The following is a 13604-nucleotide window of genomic DNA, read 5'->3' as shown; positions in this document are numbered from 1 at the left end:
CCACTACTTTTTGTTGAATGGTAATTTATTTGAATCATATTAAGTATGATTCAAATATATGATTTAGCTAGTTTCAATTTTTATAAGTTTTTATGCTAAGTATTGAGACAGTTCAATTATAAAACTAATATTTTAAATTACAGTTCAACTGTAGATAAAGTTCTTAAAATTAATAAAAAAGTATCTTTAACTTTATTATTAGCACATAGTTTTTTTAACTTAATAAAAGTTAATATTACTACAAAAATATGACAGAAGGCACTGTTAAAATGATCAAAAAAAGTTACAATGCTTATCTATTATTTAGTTATGACTTTGGTTTCATTTATTTAAACTTGAAAAGCTTATTTGATTCATTTCTTCATAATTGTATTTAAAAAAAGATTTTTTTTTCATTATATATTTTCATTTCTTTTATAATTTGCTATTAAATAATAATTTTTCAATTAAAACAGTTAATTTGCAATTTTAAATAGTTCTTTAACCAATTTTTGTTTAACTTTTTTTTAATATGCAGTTAATAAGATTAAAATTGGTTTTACTGAAATTGAAAACATTAGCATTGGTTGTAGAAGGTATTTATTCTATTGATTGCACTTACTTTTTCTTTTATCCATTTATATTTTCTTATTATAGTATTTCTCCTATTGCATAGTATTTACCCAATTGACTAAGTTGGTATAATTTTAACGATAATATGGGCCCAAAAAGAAGTTTACATATATTTCGTGGCAAGTTTAAAAAGTTTTTGTTTGCTAACTTTACATTACCTTGCGAAACAAACAATCAGTGTAGGGTAGGGCATATACTTTTTTGTTTTACTTTAAACAGTGAGTTGTTTATTGAAACTGTCAAACAAGTCAAAGAGTATTTTGGCTTCAGCATTAGCAAAAATGATATTCAGACCCTTGTTAATAAAGCAAAAAAATGGGTTTACAACTTTAAAAGAGACTCTAAACATTTTATTACATTTTGCAATGAGACCTATGCATTCCAAAAACCACTATTGACCAATTCATTGCAAGCTAACTCTAATAGCATAAACCTTGTATCAACTTCTTCAGTTATATCATCATTGGAAAACATTAATATGTTATCTTTAATAAATAGTGAATCTCTACGTTGACAAGGTCAAATTATAAATTTAGAAAGTAGGCACAGTTCAAGAAAAAAATTAACTCCAAAGAAAATAAAATTAAACAATAGGTTGTTTCATTTGTCTTCAAAGTTAGCTAGCTCTTCTAAAGAATACCAAAATAAGATAGCTTTGTTAAAAGCTAAAATAAAGAGCATGCCATATTAATTGAAAGTTTAAGGCAAAGTGTTAAAAGAAAAGAAGATATTATAAAAGCTTTAAGAGCAGAAGTTAGAGACTTAAAACAAAAGTTACAAACATATTACTACAGTAGAGGTATTCGCAACCTTATAATTACAAAAAAAGCAAAAAAAGTTAAAGAAAAAGAAAAGAAAAAGACAAATGAATCTCAAACATAACAATGTCATAAAGGAAAACAAAATGGCATTATCTAGATTAGAAAATGATATGATCCAGATGGAGGAGGACAGTATTGTATTTTCAGATACACCAGAAGATAATAAGGCTCATGCATTACAAACAAGAATGATAATTTACAGCATGTTGTTGTCTAATGTCCCAACATGTAACATTCCATTCTTATTGCAGAAAATTGCACAATATTTAGGTGTTAAATTTTTACATATTCCTCAGCGTATAACAGTTAAGCAAATGGCTCGTGAACTGGGCAGTATATCTGAATTGCAAGCAGCAGAATGGGCTTTCAATAATAATAATCTAACTCTTGGGTTTGATGCAACAGCGCAAAAGGGTGTCCATATCAACAGCATCCACTTGACTTCAAAGAATAAATGTCAAGTCATTGCCCTTGACCAATTACCTGGAAGTACATCTGATGATTACCAAAATAACATCATATGTCTTTAGTTTATTCAGATTATTTCTCACTTTCCTTCGACGAATGTCGTAAGTCTATTATTTCATATATATCAAACACAATGACAGACAGAGTTGCAGCAAATCATCTTACCATTACCAAAGTTTGTGCAACCTGGGGTAAGAATTTAAATGAGCTGAACTGCCATTTGCACCCGCTTGATACAATAGCTATTTCATGTCGTTCAGCATTACAGTCTTTGGAAAAGGAAAGTTGCCTATTATTTGGACACGACTGTATGGCAGTTAAAATTGTTTTGGCAATGAACAAAATGAGATTTAAAGATGGCAAAGGTAATCCAGCAGGATTCATAAATTTTTTAGACAATAACAAATTGCCACGTAGTTAAAAATGTTTTGCAAACAATTAAAAATTGCAAAATTAATCCAGGTGCACTGATAAATAGTAAAAAGGATTTTTTCAAAAAATCCCCTTAAATCAAATGTTTTAGAACCTGTCAAAAATTTATGTTCCATCGATGAGCAGGTTATCAACATGATTTTGGCTCATCTTATTGCGGTGGAAGATGTTTTGAACCGTCAATATAAGCGATATTTCTCACTTTCTATTACAGAGACACTTAAGGAGACAGCTAGTACAAGGCTTCACAACATAGATAGTGAAGAGTTAATGGGTATGTTTAGTGAAGCTAAAGGAAGATCTCCAAATGCAACAGTTTGTTATATATCTTGCAAAATAAGATCAAAAAAGAATAGAACTATAGAATACCTAGATAGTCTTGACCAAACATCTAGGGAAAATATAGTCAAGTGGTCAATGCAAGCAGCTCGTGAAAAAAGAATAAACAATCGACTGAAACACACTGCATTACTAGCAGAGATTTCAAAAAGACAGACATGCAAAAGACAAAAAACGGATGAAAAAAAAAAGAAAGCTGGAGCGAGAGCTGCGTGTTCTATCTTTTAATGATATGAAAAATTTATATAAGCACTTATCTATTAAACAACTTGATGACTTATATGATGTAATGTATGAAAAAAGTACAACAAGTGGTGTGACTTGCAAAAAAAGTACAGTAAGTGTTGTGACTTGCAAAAAGTACAGCAAGTGTTGTGACTTGCAGAAAAGTACAACAAGTGGTGTGACTTGCAAAAAAAGTACAGCAAGTGTTGTGATTTGTAACAAAGTGCAGCAAGTGTTGTGACTTGCAGAAAAGTACAGCAAGTGTTGTGACTTGCAAAAAAGTACAGCAAGTGTTGTGACTTGCAAAAGAGTACAGCAAGTGGTGTGACTTGCAAAAAAATACAGCAAGTGGGACTTGCAATTTTTTTGATAGACGGCTCTGGCTTACGTTTTCGTCGTGTCTATCGTTAAAAATGATTATTATTTTGTTTCATTGATTGATTTTTTTATTGCTAGAATTTAAAATTTTAATCATTTACTAAAAGCCAAGACAAAATTTAATAATTGGTTTAGTTCAAAATAATTTAGTTTAAAAATATCATATTTAGGTTGGGAAGGGGGATTTAAACGCTCTTTTTACAGAAATGTACCCTCTGATGCATCTTGTAATTTTGTTAATGTTGTTTTATTTTATTTTAAATAAAAGTAATTTAAATCTTTTTCTAAATTGCATATAAAAATTTGATTCTATTTTTAGGTTGGAGGGACGTGGTGGCACACGCCCCCTATTTCACTGAATCAATGTGAGTATCGCTAGTAGTAGTAAAATAAAGTTTTTGTATTTAATACTAATTTTTTTTTTTAATAAAGAAAAAAAATTTTATAAAAAATATTTTTTCATTTTAGGGTGTGTTAACACCTTTAAACCCACTGACACCCTTACACCCACCCTAAGTCTCATATTTGGCAGTGGTTTGGAAGTAAATAATAACTACTTCTAAAAAATGATATGAAAATCAACTATTTTACCAAAAAAAACTTTTTTGTAAATAAAATTTGCATTTATTGGCGGTGTAGGAGTTGGTTTGGTACCCCCTCTAGCCTCCCATATACGCCCGGTGGCTAGAAACCAGCATGAATTTGTAGCCCACTTTTATACCTATCTTTTGATACCAAGTTATAGGCGTTTAAAAAATAATTAACAAATTTATATTAATTTAATTTAAGAAAAGTATTTTTTTGACCACAGTTTCTTCAACAAATCCATATATAAAAAAATCGGTGTTTAAAACGTTATAACTTTTTGTCAAATCGTTTGATTTTGATAATTTTTTCACTTTTAAAATGCTGTTATAAAGCTCTTTCCAAAGATATATAACAATCTAATATTTGATCAATTAAAAAATTTCATGTAACATACCTAACTTATGTAAACTGCTTATGTAATATGCACATTGCTCTCTCTCTCTATGTTTATATATATATATATATATATGTATATATATATATATATATATATATATATATATATATATATATATATATATATATATATATATATATATATATGTATATATATGTTTTAATTTTATTACATTTTTATATCTCTAATTTTATAACATAGTTGATTAAAACTAAACTCTTAACAAGCTAAATGAGTTAAAATACATTTTTACAGAAAAATTAAATTTAAGCAACAACCAAAAGAAGGTCAAAGTATAAATTTTTTTTTTAAATTTGTACAGTTAGAAATTCTCAAAATTTATTTTTAAAAAATAAACAAACCACTCAATGTTACAAATAAAAGTTTTAGCCAAAATACAAATAAAAACTTTAAAAATAATTGGTTAGCGTATTTATTTATTTACTAATACAAAAAAGGCATGTACATTTTGATTTAGATCAGTAATATGGTTGCAACATTAACTTTTACAAAAATAAACTAAAAATAACAGTTGCTATATAAAAAAGATTATGTAGCTAAGAACCGCAGCCATTTTAAAAACTCTGAAATTTATATAAACTTCTGGCACTTGCGCACCTAAACTTAACGCTCGTAAACGACCGTGTTAGAAGAACATTTAAAACACGTAAAGCAGACACAAATCGAAAAGCAGAGATTGCAAGAACATTACTTATCGCCAGACATTCAAAATGAATTCATATCATGCTGTGCAGATTACTTGAGAACTTGTATTTTAAAGGAAAGAGAAACTATGAAGTATTATTCCCTTATTGTAGACGCAACACCCGGTTCTGCGCATATAGAACAAACTACATTCATTTTACGGTACGTTACTATTTAGTCCAACAAATTCAAAATTATGGAAAGATTTCTTGCATTTGTTGACTGCAATAAGAAGATTGGAGAAGATATTGTTAATTTAATTCTTGAAATGTATCAAAGGTATAATATTCCTATAAGTGACTGTCGAGCACATGGATATGATAACGCATCTAACATGAATGCATCATATAAAGGTGCACAAGCTCGCATTTTGCAAATTAATCCATTGGCAATTTTATCTCCTTGTGCATGTCATAGTTAAAATTTATGTGGTGTTCATGCAGCAGAATCTTGTATTCATGTTGTAAGATATTTCAGCACTATACAAAAATTATACAATATATTTAGTAGTAGCCCACAAAGATGGGAAATATTAAAAAATAATACTGTATGTTCTTTGCACACTATGTCAAATACACGGTGGTCTGCAAGAATTGAAAGTGTTATTTTAAAGCCATTTGCTGAAAAAATTAATGAAATTAAAATAGCAATAAGCGCTGTTTTGGAATTAAACTTAACGTCATAAATTCGATCAGATCTTATTAGAATAAAAAAATATATGGAATCTTTTGAATGCTTAGTACTGGCAAAAATATGGCACAAAGTTCTTGCAGCTATAAACTACAGAAGTACTGTTTTACAAGCTCGCAATGCAACAATTGATGTAGAAATAACCAATTTGTCAAGTCTTCTTGTTGAATTAAATACGATAAGAGATAGTTAGGATGCTATTCTAAATGAATGTAGATTGTTGGGCACATCTTTACAGATAAACATAAATTTTCGGGGGAAAAGAAAAAAAACAACACACGAGTTAATAAGGACACCGACAGAAGAATTTAGAATTAATGTTTTCAATGTTTTCATGGATAGCATTATTGGAAATATGACAAGAAGATTTAATGCACCAAAAGAAATAGATTCTTTATTCAATCTATTATGATTGTTCTGTGACGTAAATGATCAAGAAATACAAAGTAGTGTAAAAAGTTGCAAAAAATGTATGAAAATGATATTGATGATCATCTTAGAGATGAAATACTACTTTTAAAATCAATTTATGATGCCAATATACAAAATATTTCTCTTCAGCCCATTGAATTGTTAAATTAAAAAAAAAACTAGATGTGCTGTTTCCAAACATTATAATTGCAATAAGGCTATTTTGCACAATTCTAGTGACAGTTGCCCAAGCAGAAAGATCTTTTAGCATGTTGAAAAGAATAAAAAACTTATTAAAATCAACAATGACACAAAATCGTTTAAATGACTTAGAACTTTTATCTATTGAAGCCGAAATGGCAATGAAAATTAATTTTTAATACGAGTCGAAAGGATCGAAAAGCTCTATTATGAAACAGTGTTTAACATTGTTTTTTATACAGTTTTTCCTAACTTTAACTTTTAAAAGATTTAAATAGTTTTGACTTTTAAAAGATTTAATTTATTTTCATTTGTAATTTTCAATGACCAGAGCATGCTTTCTGGTCCTGGGTATATGATTGATCATATTGAGGACCCGTTAAGAAAACTTCCCCAGGGCCCGAAATTTCTCTCGGCGGCTGTGTCTACGGTCATGTATATAAGTAACTTTGGTGAGATCAACTTTGTTTGATATTTCAATTACATCTTCGTTGTCAAAACACCAAAGTTGTAGATGTTATTTTAGAGTATTCAGAGACAAAAAAAAATTATTTTATTGCATAAATTTGCCATACGTGTTATCTCAGTAATACTTTGAAAATTAGAGATTTAAAAAAATTTTAAGAAAAAATTTTATTGCGGCACTATAACTAATAATTGATACAATTTGCCATGATGCTTCAATCGAATTTCTTTTGATTGCTTGTCCCCTTAAGTCCCTGTTCTGATTTTAAATAAATTTCAATTTGGTTGCTATGATGCCTAATTTTGCATAACAACAACCTATTTTTACATAATCTTATTTTAACGTTATTTTTTATTTGAGTTATGTACACAATATTGGGCGTGTGTATTAAAACAAGATTCTTCTTATGACAGTCATATTTTTATTTGGTTGCTATAAATACTTTGTATATCATAGCAACAACAAATTTTTGGTTGTTGTTCTCGATATGCGCTTTAAAAAGATCAATACATTAAAAGTGAGATAGAAAACCTGGGTACGATTCTATTAGATGTTTGGGGATCTCCTATTGAACTAAATGGTATTATTAAACTTACAATAGTTGCTGGGAAGGTTTAAACGATGTAATCTGGAACAACTAACTCTTCTTAATGTAGTTCAGTGTGTTGTGTCTCTCCAAAAAAATTAAATGGAAATGTTATCACTTTTATCATAAACACAATATCATATGGGTACTTATGCTAAATTTAGTGAATATTTTACAAGTGCTAACTGCAAATACCAAATATCGGTTGTTGCTAAGCAAAATAAGGTATCTATAAAATAACGGCTTCATAAGATTCGAAGACATCATATTAGTGTGCAAGCTAATTTTTTAGTGAATGTAGCTCTAGTACTAAATCAGTTATGAATTTTGTCCAATAAATTTGAATTTGGGCTTATTGTGAGTTGAGGAGGCTACTTGTGATTACAAACACTCTCTCAACTTTAATAATTTAAAGCATGAATCTTGACAAACAAGGTTCATGTTTTGAGAAGGAGAAAGTAGATCACATCTATACAACTAGTATACTTCATTCACAGGCGGATCCATTATGTTTAAAAACGGTAAGAATGTCTAAAGCATAATAAAAATATACTTTTTCTAAATTTACTTTCCAAGAAATAGGCCACTATAGTTTTTTTAGACTAATTTTCTTTTTCTATTATTTATTATGATACCATACATCAAAACTCTTGTCATTATTGAATAATTTTTAATTAATTTAGATAACACAGGCCAACAAAAAAAAAAAAATTTTCTGGTGCTGAGCAAACAATTTGTTTTTTGTATAGCATTTCTTATTTTGATTTCAAATATGCAACTCTTTTTTTACCATCACGTCAAGTTGTAAAATTATTTAGGTTCAAATCTTAAGTATTTAGGGTAAAGTCCCTAATATTGTCGAAAAAGTTATTCAAAAGTATGTCAACCTGGGTCTCAAAAGAAGCGTATTTTCATAGAGATTTTAGAAAACATAGATATTTTTCCTTAAAATGTATTGACAAAAAATTATGTAAAAAAATGCTAAAGACTCTTAAAAAAATTTCAACAGAATGTTATTCAGCAATAATACAAAAAATACTTATTTTTATTACAAATGAATAACATTTTTAAATATTAAGTAATCTATTACAAGCGGCCGTGGTGCAGTGGTTAGAACGCTTGCTTTATAAGCAAGAGATCCAGGTTCGAAACGAGCTTAGGGCATATTTTTGTGTCACGGTAAGGAAGGAGGCGTGAACTTCCTGGTTAAACTTCCGCGGTTATCACAGAGCACTTCCGCGGTGCTCTGTGATAAGACCGTTAGGACTTCTTGGGGCACCTTAAATAAAATAAAAAAAATAAAAATAAAAAAAATAAGTTATAGCAGTAAGCAAATAATAAAAACAGTGTTTAATGCTTGTGTTATCAAGAAATAAATGTCACACAATAAATTCCATTTTATATTATATATATTATATTATGATTGTTGGTCAATACTTGTATGAAAATTCAAATCATTAAATAGAGAAGGTGTCTTTTGTAAAGTATTTTCGGAATAGTATTACACCCCAGTAATAGAAGTTGGCTCCACTTTTTGTAAACGCAGTATTAAAAATAAATATTTAAAACTTACAAAAATCTATACATAAAAGTCTAAAACAAATACAAAAAATTTTTGCTAACATATATTTACTATAAGTATAATGAAAATAATTGTTACCATGACAATAGAATACGATTACACAAAATAGCAGTAACGTAATAACATTAGATAAAATTAGATAACAAAGATGGCAATGCTTTATAGCGTTTACTGACTTTGATGCATCTTCAGCTAAATATAACGTCAAATAATTTAGCATATTGTTTTTATGCAAGTAGCACAACAGCTTCATATGTGATTCTCAAAACAATGCTTTATATGTAATAGTTGAGTATAGACTATAGAGTTAAATGCATTAGCAGGTGACAAATATTTTCTTCCAATAAACACCTTAATACAGATAATTTTTTAAATGGTTTTGCGCCAGTATATTGTAACTTTTATTTCTAAATCATGGAGTGGTTGTGTTAGTGATAAATATCAAGCTAAAATTCTGTTTTTTTATCAAAGGGATAAAACAGCAGTTGTGTGACCTGCTACAGCTATTCTAATCTAATTTTGGAGTATTACGATTCTCTATATTTAACAACGCGAATCCTATTATACAGCTACAACTTTTACTAGAGCTTGCCATATATGCTGGATATCATCCTTTGAACTATTTATAAAACCCGCACGAAGAGGAGAGGAGATACAACAATTGTTTATGTCAGAAAAAAAAATTTACTAGTGGTTGGTTGCCTATTATGTACTACTTCCAGTTTTATATGTTTTTATGAGTTTATGGACCCTAATACAAATTTTTATGTGTGAATGTTTTACATCCATACTTCGACGTTAGTATTATTTGACAATTTTTCATTTTTAAAGTACAAATATTGCCATACCATCTGAAGATTGTTGTTCGAGGGCTCCTCATACCTTTAATCATATTTTAACAATAAAATAATCTGAGACTTAAAATATTAAATTAAAAATTGTCAAATAGAAAAAAAGATTTAGTTAACAGTGAAACAAAAGAGCAGCGCAAAACAATTTTACAAACAGAATCAAATGAAAATGTACATTTTTTCTCTCTAATAAGCGGAAGAGGAGGGCATATTTATTTACAAGCACCTTGTTTAGGTACTCATACGTAAAAAAAACGAAAACGTTTTCTTACTTTTAAAATGACTACGGTACTTAACTACTAAGGCTGTCAAAAAATTGTAAAGATGCCTGCCCGAGTACGCGTCAAATGAGATGGTGGGTACCCGGGTACCCGTAAAAAAAAACTATTACGATAATTTCATGCGCGCGCATATTTAATAGTACGCTATGGTTCATTATGCGCAAAATCACATGAAAACAAGTAAATACACATATAAATTAAGATAGTAACCTTGAAAGAAACAGTTGTTTACCTAAAAAAATTTTACTTTTTCATAAATAAGACATTTATTTAGCTTTATATAAGTTTATTTTAATCATTTTAAATCTAAAATCTATACTGTTTATATGTTTCTGTTATATAATGTTTGTATCCAAGGAAAAAAACAACAATAAAAAACAAATTTGTACGTTGAGTGTAAAAGCTCTTAATAGAATTTATATTGACTAATAAAAATGAGCTTTCGGGAAAGAAGATTGCAAAATGGTAATACACACACACACACACACACACACACACACACACACACACACACACACACACACACACACACACACACGCACGCACGCACGCACGCACGCACGCACGCACGCACTCATACACACACATATATATATATACACACATATTTATGCATATATATTATTGGAACTGTAAAGAGGTCTATTCTAATAATATATCTATAGAAAACATTCTCAGACTCTGATAATAAAAAGATAACCCCTCTAGATCTATTTAAAAAGGAATCTAAACGGTTCTTCTTATTTATGGATAACATTATGCTTGATTTTAAATGTTTTTTTAGATATTTATAAATATTAAAGTTAAACTCATATTCAAAGTTTTAAGATAAATTTAAAAAAAAGAAAGTTATTATAAAAATCCATATAACTAACTTTATTATTAATATTACCTCTCTATCAGAATGATATGTGTATGCGTGTAATATTTATTTTTTTATTTTGTTGCTGTAGAAAATGTAAGCAGTTTAGCAGTTACTATTTGCTATTTTATGTATTAAAACTTATATAAGACAATACGATATATTATCTTCTAGTTTATATATTTACGTCTTTATAATGAAAAACTTATAAATTACGATTTTACAAAAATGGTGCTCGGTGATAAAACATTATGTCTTCTTCTTGCTGCAGCTATTCATTTTATTGTATATGTGTCTATTTGAAAATTGTTTTTATAGTAGAAAAGAGTGTGGTATTGACGAACACCGGGAACAGCGGGACTGCGAATTAAAGACACCAGTTATACCAAATGGTTCATATATATTGCTTATCAATTAGTTAAATTATTCAGTCACAAACCCTCAAAAGCAATTTTTATAAATCTTATTGCAATAACTCTGTAGTAGTAAGCGACCGGGACTATGGCCGGGGCTAGGTTTGATAACACATAGCCGCGACCGGGGCCAGGTTTATGACCAGGGCTGCATAAATATGTGTTATCAAACCTATGTGTTATCAAACCTAGCCCCGGCCATAGCCCCGGTTGCTTACTACTCTGTAGCTAGTTTATCGAAATATGATGGAAGTCGCAATCTTACCCTTCGATTTTTAACAGATCTATTACCGTTCTCTCATGTTGATAATGAGGGATTTTTCTAAGCTTTTAGAAAAAAATATTAGGTTAAAACTTCCCACAGGTTCTGCTATAAGTCAAGTTGCTCTACCTGATATTTACAAATTTGTTCTGTATTGGGAAATTTAAAGGATAATTATATTTGACGGTTGGTTTAACAAGTCCAAAAAAATTTGTTATATGGGACTATAGTGTTCCATTATTAATAATAACGGAGATAAAAAATTGTTTGCCTTTAGAAAGTCATACTGGTGAAAATTGTCATACTGGAGTCAAAAAATACGCCAAAAAACTGAAGAGACGTTTTTTGAATATTTTTTTTAGAAGCATCAAGGAAACGTGTTTTTGTTGTGTTTCTTTTTAAAACATATATAAACTTAGATTGTTTTTTTAAAAAAAGAAGAGTTTACCTTAATTTTTATGTGACTTTTATCTATGGTTTCTACACTTATTTATTAACTTTATTGCTCGTAAATATTTTGTTGATGTTCTCATGATAAGATGTTATCAAGTAAAAGTTTTGTTATTTTTTAAAACCATCTGTTAAATTTTCTACATTAGTTTTCTTTTTACCTGCCAAATTTCATTGAAAAATAAGGTGTCGCAGATAGCCTACAAAGTGTCGCACTTATGGTACCTAAACTCTGTTTTCCTGAATTTCGTGACTGGACCTAGGGTTGGGGGATGGGAGCGGTGAGAGGGAAGTTGGGGCTAATGATTGTTAAAGCAATTGAAGAGTACACGGGAAAAAACGGCAGAGTCACATTTAAAAAGTTTTGAGAAAGTATATATTAATCAATTATGAAAGTTTTCATATAAAGCGTAGAAGAAAAAAATATTTCTTAATTTATCTGAAGTTTACATTTTTAATAAAATATTTGTAATTTTTATTAAATAATTTTTTTTCCTAACTTTATACAAAGAATTTTATAAATGATTTATTAATACTTTCTTAAAACTTTTTAAACGCGACTATGCCGTTTTTTACTGTGTACTCTTCAATTATATTTGATTTACATTTTTAGCATTTGGATGCAAACATTTTGTTTATTTGATCTTTATTTACAAGTTTATTGTTAAGTATAAGATTTAGAATTCACTTACAAAAATGGCCACTGAGGACAACATTGCTGTGGATAGTTTTTTGTGTGAAAAATACTGTTTGAAATAAAAATTTAAAGTATATTAACCAGTCAGGAATTTTATATCATATGATATCATACTATGTACCATAATACTGTTCATAGTTCTACAATATTTGTGAGTAATTTCACATTATTTAATATTGAAGCAAATTTCAACTTTACCTATAAAGAAAATACTTTTAGATAGGTTCTTAAAGTCTCCAGAAGTTATTTTAAGTATTATTACTATTTTTTTTAATAACATATAAAAAAATAAGTGTTAATAAAAATAAGTATAATTCTTATTTTTATTAACACTACCATTACCAACCGGTCGGGTCAAACAGCCACCCAACCAGCAGCTCAAGCATTATTTATTTTACCAACTACTTACCCAGCACCCAACTTTAAGGTAGATCTGTAATATTGGCTAGTGATGTGAAATAAAATAATAACAACTTGTTGTATATATATATATATATATATATATATATATATATATATATATATATATATATATATATATATATATATATATTATATATGTAGTTTATTATATATTGTATATATTACCAATATATAATAAACACTACCAATTTCATAAAAAAACACACTATGTACTTTTGTGAGGTGTAGGTGTTGAATTAGCACTCCCTCCGGATCCCTCAATGCCATGTTTACCTTAAAACTAGTTTGAAATTATAGTCCATTTTTATATCTATCTTTTGATACCAAGTTATAGATATTTGAATGAAAATTGGCAAAGTTATAACAATTTATGTGAAAAAAAAATTTTTTTGACCACAGTTTTATGATGAAATCCGTATATCGAAAATTTGCAATTAAAACGTCATAACTTTTTATAGTATTGT

At 28.6% G+C, this 13604-nt stretch overlaps 1 long non-coding RNA gene across 2 annotated transcripts in view; it reads left to right on the top strand.

Annotated features, from left to right (window-relative positions):
* Positions 1 to 514: 514 nt before the first annotated feature.
* Positions 515 to 13604, top strand: part of LOC136082428 (uncharacterized) — a 47520-nt gene continuing 34430 nt past the window's right edge. The window contains exons 1-3 of one of the 2 annotated variants that reach the window (XR_010639685.1): positions 515 to 575; positions 3595 to 3640; positions 11848 to 12255. This is a non-coding gene — a long non-coding RNA (uncharacterized LOC136082428). Of the gene's footprint in view, positions 576 to 3594; positions 3641 to 11847; positions 12256 to 13604 lie in introns of those variants that run through there. The other variant, XR_010639686.1, reaches the window with a different exon arrangement.

Source organism: Hydra vulgaris, chromosome 07 (assembly GCF_038396675.1).
Source record: "Hydra vulgaris chromosome 07, alternate assembly HydraT2T_AEP".
In the NCBI taxonomy this organism is placed as follows: domain Eukaryota; kingdom Metazoa; phylum Cnidaria; class Hydrozoa; order Anthoathecata; family Hydridae; genus Hydra; species Hydra vulgaris.
Note: the sequence above shows the minus strand (reverse complement) of the source record. Positions and strands in the feature narration are given on the sequence as shown.